This window comes from Zalophus californianus, chromosome 9 (assembly GCF_009762305.2).
Source record: "Zalophus californianus isolate mZalCal1 chromosome 9, mZalCal1.pri.v2, whole genome shotgun sequence".
NCBI classification, from domain to species: Eukaryota; Metazoa; Chordata; class Mammalia; order Carnivora; family Otariidae; genus Zalophus; species Zalophus californianus.
This window is the reverse complement of record NC_045603.1, coordinates 9297841-9307997: the sequence shown is the minus strand read 5'-3', so window position 1 is coordinate 9307997 and position 10157 is coordinate 9297841. Positions and strand designations below refer to the sequence as shown.

Genomic DNA, 10157 nt, shown 5'->3' with positions numbered 1-10157 from the left:
GTGTATCAGTTAACCATTGCTGAGTAACAAACAACCCCCAAGCACAGTGCCTCAAAGCAACTACCAGCATGGATTTGCTCACGATTCGGCAGTTTGGGCAGGGCTGGGCAGGGACCCCTCTTCTCTACTGCGTGCATTGTCCTATGGGGCACCCAACCAGCCTCCCTCATGGGTCTGGAGCTGCAGCAGGGGTGGCTGGGCAGCGAGGGGTGGGCAGGGCCTCTCGCCTCTCTTCATGGTTTCTAGGGCTTCTTCCACATGGCCTTTCTCTAGTGGGGTCCTCCTCTTTCCTTATGTGGCTCTGGCTTCAAAGCTGGAGGAAATGGATACTGTAAAGCCTTTTAAGGCCTAGTCCTGAAATTTCTCAGTCACTTCCAAGTCATCCTGTTGGTCAACACACATGCCACACACAGACTACCCAGACGCCAAGGGAGGCAAGATGGCAGATTGCGTGGCCGAGTTGCCGGGATGCGAGGAATTGTTGGCAGCCATTCTTCCACCCAAGGATCCTGCCCTTAGAGTGGGCCACTGCCTGCCGTCGGACTCCTGTGTGACAGGCATGGGAGAGTTGATGGTGACCCCTGGGGATGCAGAGGAGGGAGGGCCCAGGAAGCTCCAGGGCCTGGATGCAGGGGGACGAGAAGGCGAGGCTGGCCCTGGCCAGGCCCAGGGGCCCAAAGGCCTCAGAGCCCTCTCTCTCTCTCTTTAGGTCTCTGGGTCTTTTCCTCCCCGGCCCCAGCTGCCCTGCTCCCCAGCCCCCGAGGGTAAGGTGGCTGAGCCCCAGTGGGGAATGAGGCCGGGCCTGCTCATCTTGTTGGTGACAACTCTCGACAGGCCCTGCCCGGGCTTTGCTGAAGTGTTGGGCTGGCAGTGAACAATGCCTGGCCCTTGCCCCCCGCCAGCCCTGCTCTGCCCTGCACTGCCCTGGGCCTTCCTGAAGCCGAGAAACTTCTTCCCAGCAACCCTACCCCAGCCCTACCCTGGCCTCACAGGTTCTGAAAAAATGTTGGCTCCAGAGAGCAAGGTTCACTGGTTGGTGGGGAGGAGGGCCATGCAAATCCTTCCCACACCTCTGCCCTCCGAAGTCCTCAGGAACGGGCCAGTGGCCACCCAGCACGGGCTCTGGAGTTCAGTTCTTGCCCTGCCCCCTCATGAGCTGTGTGAGCTTGGGAAAGTTCCTTACCGCTCTGTGCCTCAGTTTGCTCATCTGAGAAATGGGGAAAGAGAAAGGCAGGCGTGACCACTCTGCGCGGCCGTGCTCTAAGCACTTTCCGTCCAGCAGCTCACACAACCCTCCTGACAACCTGGGGCCAGGGTGCGCCCCCGCCTCTCCTCTTTCACTGGGACAGCGAAGGAGTTGAAGGCACAGAGAGGTCAAGGGACTTGCCTGGGGTCACAGAGTTAATCACCCTTCCAGAGCCCATGCTCTACCCATCCCCCGGTGCCTGCTCCCCACCTCCTAATTCCTTTTCCTAATCATTATGGTAAAATGTACATCACACGAACTCGACCTTGCGCAGTTCTGTGGCACGCTGTGCCTTCACGCTGTCGGACTGTCTTTGCCAGCATCCCTCTCCAGAGCTCTCCATCTTCCCCGTCTGAAACTATACCCTTAATTTTTTTTTTAAAGATTTTATTTATGGGGCGCCTGGGTGGCTCCAGTTGGTTAAGCGACTGCCTTCGGCTCAGGTCATGATCCTGGAGTCCCGGGATCGAGTCCCGCATCGGGCTCCCTGCTCAGCAGGGAGTCTGCTTCTCCCTCTGACCCTCCCCTCTCTCTTTCTCTCTCTCTAATAAATAAATAAAAATCTTTAAAAAAATAAAAAATATATTTATTTATTTATTTATTTATTTATTTATTTATTTTAGGGAGAGAAAGAGAGAGCACGAGGGGAGGGGCAGAAGGAGAGGGAGGGAGAAGCAGACTCCCTGCTGAGCACGGAGCCCAACGTGGGACTCGATCCCAGGACCCCGAGATCATGACTTGAGCTCAGATCGAGAGTCGGACACTCAACCGACAGAGCCACCCAGTGTCCCTGAAACTATTCCGTTTAAAGTAATTCCCCATTCCCAGGCAGTCGCGTTCTTCCTGTCTCTATGAACTTGACTCTTCTAGGTACCTCGTGTAAGTGGAGTCATACAGTATTTGTCCTTTTGTGACTGGCTCATTTCGCTTTGTATAATGTTTTCAAGGTTCGCCCATAGGGCGGTATGCGTCAGCATTTCCTTTCTTATGAAGGCTGAATAATATTCCGATGTATGCACAGACCGTTCATCCATCAGTGGACCCTTGCGCTGCTTCCACCTTTTGGCTCTTGTGAATAAAAATGCTATGTACACGGGTGCATCAATATTTGTTCAGGTCCCTGCTTTCAATTTGGGGGTGTATGTACCCAGAAGTGGAATTGCTGAATCATATGATAAGTCCGTGTCTTATTTTTTGAGGAACTGCCATACTGTTTTCCCCAGCGGCTGCACCATTGTTACCTTCCCTCCGGCAAGGCACAAGGGATCCCGATTCTTTCTTGTACTCCGGGGAAACTCCAAGCCCCAGGGAGCACTGGCAGCCCTGATGGGTGTCTGGCAGGGCTGGAGGTGGTCTGGCAGTTCCTGGGGGGCATGCACGGCAGGGCAGTGGTGCTAGGAATCCTGGTGGGCACCAAGACAGTCTGGCCCGCGCATCCCCTCCTATGGACACTGAGCCCTGGCCTCTGTCCCTGGGCTCCGGCCTTCCCCACCCCCCTCTGCCAGGACACGCCACCCTGGGGCAGAAAGGATGAAGGGGGCCAGTGTGGGGCATGTGTCTGCACTGGCAGACTTAAGGCCATAGGAGAGTCAGACCCTTGGCCAGGAGGCTCCCTGCTCAGCTGGGCCCCTTCCTGACCTGTTGCATACCCTCTACCATCCCCCATCTGATGATCCCCCTTCCCTGGCCTGAATTACCTCCTCCCCTGCCAGGAGTGGTATGCCTTGTGGGGACAAGTTCAGAGAATTGGCTTTGTGACCTGGGAGAGGCGCCCATCTACTTTGAGGAATTCCCAAGGCCAAGCCCCTCATTGTACAAGTGACTCATTGAGTCAAGGGGTGTGGACTGTTCTAGAACCCTGGCTCCTGACTCCCACCCCAGCTCTCTCCACAGCCTGCCCATGCCACCAACATCCCCCCAAGAAGGTATAAAGCCAGCAGGCCCTACAAAGTCTGGACTCATTGAAGATCCTGGTCCTAAGCTGAGGGTGGGTGCTCTGACCTCCAGAGAAGGTACCAGAAGCAGGGTGTCTCTTCTGCACAGGCCCCAGCCCTGGCAGGGCTTCTTCACATCATGGGGCCCAGACCTCTGCAGCCCCAGTCCCGGCTAGAGGCAGGGGTCAAACATCCTGAAGAGCGGCAGTGCCCAGCCAAGGCAAGTGGTCTGGGCCTCAGGGCCTTGGGCCATGTGCACTGCCATGGTTGAAGGCCATGGTTATGGGGTCTTGTGCTAGCAGCTAGCCTCTTCTGGCCCTGGGCAGGCCCCAGCCCCTCTCTGGTCCCTGTTTTCTCCCTGGTGCAATGGACTAGGCTGGAACTCCAAGGCTTTCAAAGACCCCTCCCAACTAGAAGATTCCAGAAGGAAGTCACAGGGACTCTGAGCACTGACCACCTATGAGCCAGTAATAGCGGTATGTGGTAATAATGGCACCCACTATGTCCCAAGCACTGACCATGTCTGAACTTACTCCTGACAAAAATCCCACACAGTAGACACACTTCTTCCCCTGGTACAAAAGGAGAAATTGAGGCACAGGGAGATGAAAATGGCCCAAAGCAGCAACGATAGCAGAACTCAAGCCCTGCCGTCTTCATCCGTGTTCTAATCCATGGTCTGACACCGTAACATGGCTGAGCTTTCTTTACACCAGAATTTTTTGAGCACCTGAGCCTCTCCGAGCCATGAGCGCAGCAGATCACAGGCAGCGAGCAACAGCGCCAGAAGCCCCACCGCAAAAGCCACCACAAAAGCCGGTTGCATAAACTGGAGGACGGCCCGTTGGGGGCCGCAAGAGGCCTCGTGTGTGTGTGTGTGTGTGTGTGTGTGTGTGTGTGTGTGTGTGCGCGTGTGCGCTAGTCAGGCCCCGGCAAGGGGCGGACAGCGGGCCAAAGGGAGCGCGGCTGGCATGGAAAGGTCTGGAATGTCCGTCCCAGGAGGAGTCACTAAAGAACGGGGAGGAATGGTGGAGCCACGGCAGGGCCGCGGTGCCCATGAAGAAACTGGCTTGTTCTGACCGGTTCCCAGCCCACCGCCCAGATCTCTCGCAGCCACCGAAGCTGTCCCGGGATCCGGGCTGCTGCGGTGCTGTGAGTGGCCCCCCGCAGGTGTGAGTGCACCGGGCGCCGCAGGAGATGCCCTTGGGGCCCCACCTAGGTCACGGGCGTGAGGCTCAATCCGCCCCATCAGGACAGTTCCGTCAGCCTCAGGCCTTGACGGTAGCTCCCTTTCGGGGGTGAACCTCTCCCTTCCTCTAGTTCTTCCTCTAGTTCTGCCCATCAGCCCCGCTCCAGCGCACAGCCTGGACCCTGAACAAGACTCCCAGCAGCACCCTGTTACTCCGATTCCTGGCTGTCACAAGGACAAGAGAAACTGCTGACCCAAGGCACCTCCAAGAACTGTAGTACGGGCAAGGACTTGGCTCAGCAGCGGTGAGGATGGAGCCTTGCTGAAGGGCCCCAGAAGCCAAGGCTGCTGGAGGATGGACAGGCCGGGACTCAGCATCGCTCCGCTCGTGCCTCACCTCTGTTGATGGTGTTTCGAGGCCCCTTTGCCAAGGCAGGTGCTGGCCGTGTAAAGCAGGGTGCTAGGAGGCAGGAGGGCGGTTCTGGGGGGGCCGTGCTTTGCCCTGCCCTCCCTGCGGTGGCCCTGTGGAATGTCCTCCTGTGAGTTTGTGGGGAGTGCCCAGCAGAGCCTGTGGGTGTAGAGGCGTGTTCTGTGTGTGTGCACAGGGAGTGTGTCTGTGGGTCTGTGTGTACCAGGCTCCGGGGTGCATGTGCGTGAGACACAAGGGGAGGGAGTCTCCCAGCAGGTGCTCTCGCCAGCAGATGGGGGCCTGCTCCATGCATGTGTCGGTGTGTGCACACGCCTGTGGGTGTGGGTGTGTCCACTTCTCCCCCTGGTGTGACTTCCGGTTGTGACCCAGCCCCCGAGCCTCACTCCTGCAGGCCCCCCTCCTGGGCTGGCCGTGGGCTGCAGTGGGTGTCACTGCCAAGTCCTCCCTCAGCACCTGTGGTGTCTCTGGAGCTTGTGGGGGTTCCTTAGGCTGAATTACTCCCTCCACGCACCCTGCGCCCCCACTTTCTGGCTATGACTAGTTCCTTACCCAACCATCCTCAGCCTGGACGCCCTTTTCCTCCCTTTTGCTGTGTTTCCAAATCTGCCCCAGCCTCTGAGGCCTGGCCGATGCAGCCTCCACCCTCCCAGCCCCCTAGCTGGACCATTGGCCGCCTCCCTGCTGTCTTTCCGGCTCATCCAGTGGTCTGGGTCCCCCTGGGGGCAGGGGAGAGTCTGGTTCCTCTCTGCTCCGCTGCAGCCTGGAGCCCAGAGGCAGGCATACAGTAGGCTCCCAATCAGTGAGTGGTTATAACCCCGCCCCACCATGTGCTCGCCTTCCTCTCTCTGTGGGGTTGGCTGCCGTGAGGGAGAAGACACAGCAGGAATCTGGCGCCTGCTGGCCAGAGCACTGGGCTCTGGGGTCCAGGTCCTGGCTCTGCGTCTCAGCCATCGGGTGGGCTCTGTTACTCACATGGGGATGCAGCACGTGGGGCTGGTGGGGGCTGCCCGGGGAAGGAGGAGGGCTTGCAGACAGAGCAGGCTCCCCCGTTTCGAGGAGTGGTTGCCAGGGCCCAGCTAAGTGTGCAGCTCATGGTACCAAGGGCGATTGGCGTCCTGGGTCACATCCATTTGCAACCACGCAGCGGTCCCAGCCCTAACAGGAGGACTGTTTCAGTCTCAAGGTCTCCCCTGCCTGGAAGGCCAGTGCTGTTCTCTCTGGGTTCCCGCCATCCCTTGCCCCCCACAGTAGACACTGCGCATGAGGGCCAGGGAAGGCGGTGGTCTGAAGCTTATGCGACAGTATTTATTGAGCACCTACTATGTGCTGGGCTGTGCCAGGTGCTGGGGTGACAGCAGCGGGGGCAGGACAGACAGATCCTTGTCCTGGCAGGGCTTATGTTCTGGGGAGTGGGGGCAGGGGGAGACAAGCGAAAGAACAAGAAGCATAGGAAGTTATCTTGTAGGCTAGATGGTCAAAAGTGTTATGGAGAAAGGAGAGTAGACAAAGGGATCGGGGAGCTGTACCCTAAAGGGTGCTGGGGGGGCCCTGCATTTGCACTGAGACTGGAAAAAGGAGGAGCCCCATGGGTACCTGGGGGGAAGAGAGGTCTGGATGGAGGAAACAGCCACCACATAGCAGGTTGATGAGCATGGGGACAGTGTGGAGGAAGGGGGCCAGGGAGGCACCAACCCAGACCAGGTGGGGACTTGTGACCGCCCCCCCCCCACCGTAGCAACTGACCTCACTTTGGCTGAGTGGGGAGCCACGGCGCAATTTGAGCGGAGGAGGGAGGTGATCTGACTTGTGCCTTCCAGAGTCACACTGACCGCTCGCTTCTGTGGGAAGGGAGCAGAAGCAGGAACAGGTGTAGGGAAGCTACTGCAAGGACAGAGGCGGAGCCGTGGAGGACTGACCGGAGTCCCCACTGAGGGAGGAACACCAAGGAATTGTGCGGGAGAGCATGGCAATCCTTCCCCCGGGGCCTGAATCCTTTGAGAATCCAATAACAAGCAGAGACCCTCTCCCAGAGAACCATGCATGTGCACGCACGCACAAACACACTCACACACGGGTTCACACAAGCAAGTGCATCACCCCCAAGGGTACACAGTCTAACACCCATGTTTATACGTGTGCATGTGCACTCCCACGTGCTCACGCGCGCACATGCCATGGGACAGGGAATTTCAGGAGATTCCTGGCCCCCTGTCTAATCCATCCCCTCTACTTAACACATGTGGAAACTGAGGCTTGTAGAGAGAAGACTTGTCCAAGCTCACCCAGGCAGCGGGACCTGGCCCAGACAAACCTGGAGGCATCAGGGACCCCTGCCTTAGAGCCCTCTGTCTCCCAGCACTGAGAAAGGCGTCAGGGCAAACCCCATCTCATCGTTATGTTAAAGAGGCCCGGCTGGGAGGCTGGGGTCCTGAGCACTTCCTGCCTGGTATCCTGGCCTCCCTGCGGGGCCTTTCTGGAAGCACTTGGGCACAGGATGAGATAGGATTTGCCCTGGACGCTGGGATGGGTGGAATGAGTACTTAGAGATGGGCGGACGGGCTGGAAAGGGCACTGCAGGCAGAGTCCAGGGACAGCAAAGGCCCTGATGGGGGTACTCTCCCAATGGGGCATGAGCAAGCCCTCTGGGAACCGGAAGTCACAGTGGCCTCTGGGGGGAGGGCACATTGGGTCGGGTCTTGAAGGATGAGTAGAAGATTTGCCAGAAAGGCTTTCTGGGCAGAAAGACTTAAGATACGCCGAGGGGCAGGGCTGAGAAGAGTTGGAGAAACGGCAAGCATTTCCGAGGGCGGCCTGCGGTGTGCTTCTGGGAAGGGCTCATTCATGGATGAGTGGAGGGAGTGCAGGTGGGGGAGGGCAGGGCAGGCTGCCAGCCAGCAGGGGAGAGAGAAGGAAGGGAACCTGACGTTTATTGAATAGCCCTGCTGGCGACCCACATGGGGTCAGGCAGCCACCCTCGAGCCCATTCTGCAGATGAAGACACCGAAGGCTAGGAGCCAGCTCACGCCGCGCTCCCTGCCTGCCAGGAGCCTTGGCAGGGCTGGAGCTTGGCCCTTGGCAGGGGTCAGGGACTCCCCACCTCGGGGACCCAGGGCCAGGAGGCAGATGACCCAGGGAGGGAGGAATGTGGCTCCCACGGGCCAGGCAGCAGCTGCGGGAAGGGGCAACAGACCTAGCAATTGTTCACAGAGCCAAATGGGCCCCAGGTGAAAGACGACTGCCGAGCTGTAAGGTGACACCACCTTGGGCTGGCTAATCTTGTATCTGGGCTTCTTTCAGCTTTCAGGCTTGCACAGCTTCCTTGTCAGGCCCTAGAGGAGGGGGCAGGGAAGGAGGGTGACCTACCAAGGCCCCCCCCCCCGCCCCCAACCCTCCCCCACATCCTCTTTGGTGGCTTAGAGAGAGGACAAGAAGTGAGTGAGGAGGGAGAAGTTGGAAAGGTCCAGATTCCAGCGTGATGTTGGGCAGTGATTACTTCCATTCTACAGACGAGGAAACTGAGGCTTAGGGCCTCGGAGTGACTGGCACACACAAGGAAGCTAGATTCATCAGTCGTGCCAGTGTTCAGCTTCTCCACCTGCTGAGCACCTGCTGTGTGCCAGACCTCTCTAAACGCTGGAGAAGAAACAGGCTTATCTCCTCTTCTGGCCAGCTCTCGCAGAGGTGGGCTCCTGGGGTTGGGAGGGTAGAGAGGTGGGGCCTGGTGGGCTGACTCTGCGTGTGACTGAGCAAGTCACTAGTCATCTCTGAGGGGCTGGAGGGCAGGCTGGCCACACACAGCCCCCACCGCTCATAGAGACTGCCAGAGTGCACTGGGCAGGCAGAGGCTGACTTGGGTATGGCCCCACCAAGGCTGACTCTCTTGCGGCCTCAAAGAAGCTTGGAATCCAGAAAGGTCAGGAGAACAAAGACCGGAGTGGAGGGGGGAGGAAGGAGCTTAGTGAGCAGTCCCCCGGAGTCTGACCCAGCCAGCTCCAGGCAGGGCAGGGCAATCCCGCACTTGTTCCTCTACCCAGCTGCCCTGGCGGGTACCTTACCCCTGCATGAACTTAGGGGCACCCACATGTGGGTGTGGGTGCTCTCGTGAGGGATCCAGGGTATAGACGCCTGAAGCAGGGCCTTGGGAACACAGCTTTCCTCAAGTGGCCATTTTCAGACAGGTCAAGATGAACAATCACTGCTTTTTTTAATGACAGGTAATATGCACACAAATGGCACTAATCATTTTTTTTTCCTGGCAAATACTTATTGGGTGTCTCCCCCGGACCCAGCTAAGGGTGCTCAGGAGACAGTGGCCCTGTGATCGCTGTGCCAGCTAGGACAATCTGGCTGGCATGCCCTGAGGGGGGCGCCTTATGTACAGGGACCCATTTCACCCTCTGAGGCACTTGAGGAGGGAGGCTTCCTTATCCCCATTTCACAGATGAGGAAACTGAGAGCTAAGCCACTCACATGAAGACCCAGACCCAAGCCAGATCTCTCTGGTTCCTGAACCCGCTTATCCCCGAACAGTGGGACCCTCCCCATGGATCCTTACTTTTTAGTCCATAACACAGGCAGGGCCTGGAGGCTCAAGGACGGGAGAAAACATCGGTTTCACACCTTATTTTATTTATTTATTTATTTTACGATTTTATTTATTTATTTGACAGAGGGAGACACAGCGAGAGAGGGAACACAAGCAGGGGGAGTGGGAGAGGGAGAAGCAGGCTTCCCGCCGAGCAGGGAGCCCGATGCGGGGCTCGATCCCAGGACCCTGGGATCATGACCTGAGCCGAAGGCAGACACCTAACAACTGAGCCACCCAGGCTCCCCTCACACCTTATTTTAAAAAACCAAAAGGGAGACAAGCTATAAATGTAATGGATTGGTTTTTAGGTCACAACAAAATGGCTTCACATCAAATGAACTGCATCCAAAAAAAAAAAAAAAATGTCATGAAGGAAAGTGGGTGGCCGGGGCTGGGGCTGGGAGCTTCCTTTCCACTGGACATCTTTCAATAATTTTCAAATTTGTGCTGTGTAGCTATTATCTGTTCACCCAAATCAATTAAAAAACTTCAAGGGATGAAAAAGGCGTATTTGTGGCTCAGGCCTTGATCTGGACCTTCTTGGCTCATAGCCTTGGGAGCCAGAGATTGTCACGGGAAGAAAGAGTACACACTCGGTGAGAGATGACTGCCATTGGCTGCTCCCTGTGAACACCCCAGCATGGAGAATGAATGAGAGAGTCCCGCAAACCCGGGTTTCAGTCCAGGCTCCAGGGCCCCCTAGTCTTGTTACCTTGGGCACCCTTTGATGGGAGCTGTGAACATGGAGGGATATGATATTTCGTTCCCAG

The 10157-nt window shown here is 57.3% G+C and overlaps 1 protein-coding gene across 1 annotated transcript in view; it reads left to right on the top strand.

The window, feature by feature from the left end:
• Nucleotides 1–3764: 3764 nt before the first annotated feature.
• Nucleotides 3765–10157, top strand: part of MGAT3 (beta-1,4-mannosyl-glycoprotein 4-beta-N-acetylglucosaminyltransferase) — a 37557-nt gene continuing 31164 nt past the window's right edge. Inside the window, 1 exon segment of the mRNA XM_027594937.2 lies at nt 3765–4801. The gene's annotated coding sequence lies outside the window, so the exon portion shown is untranslated.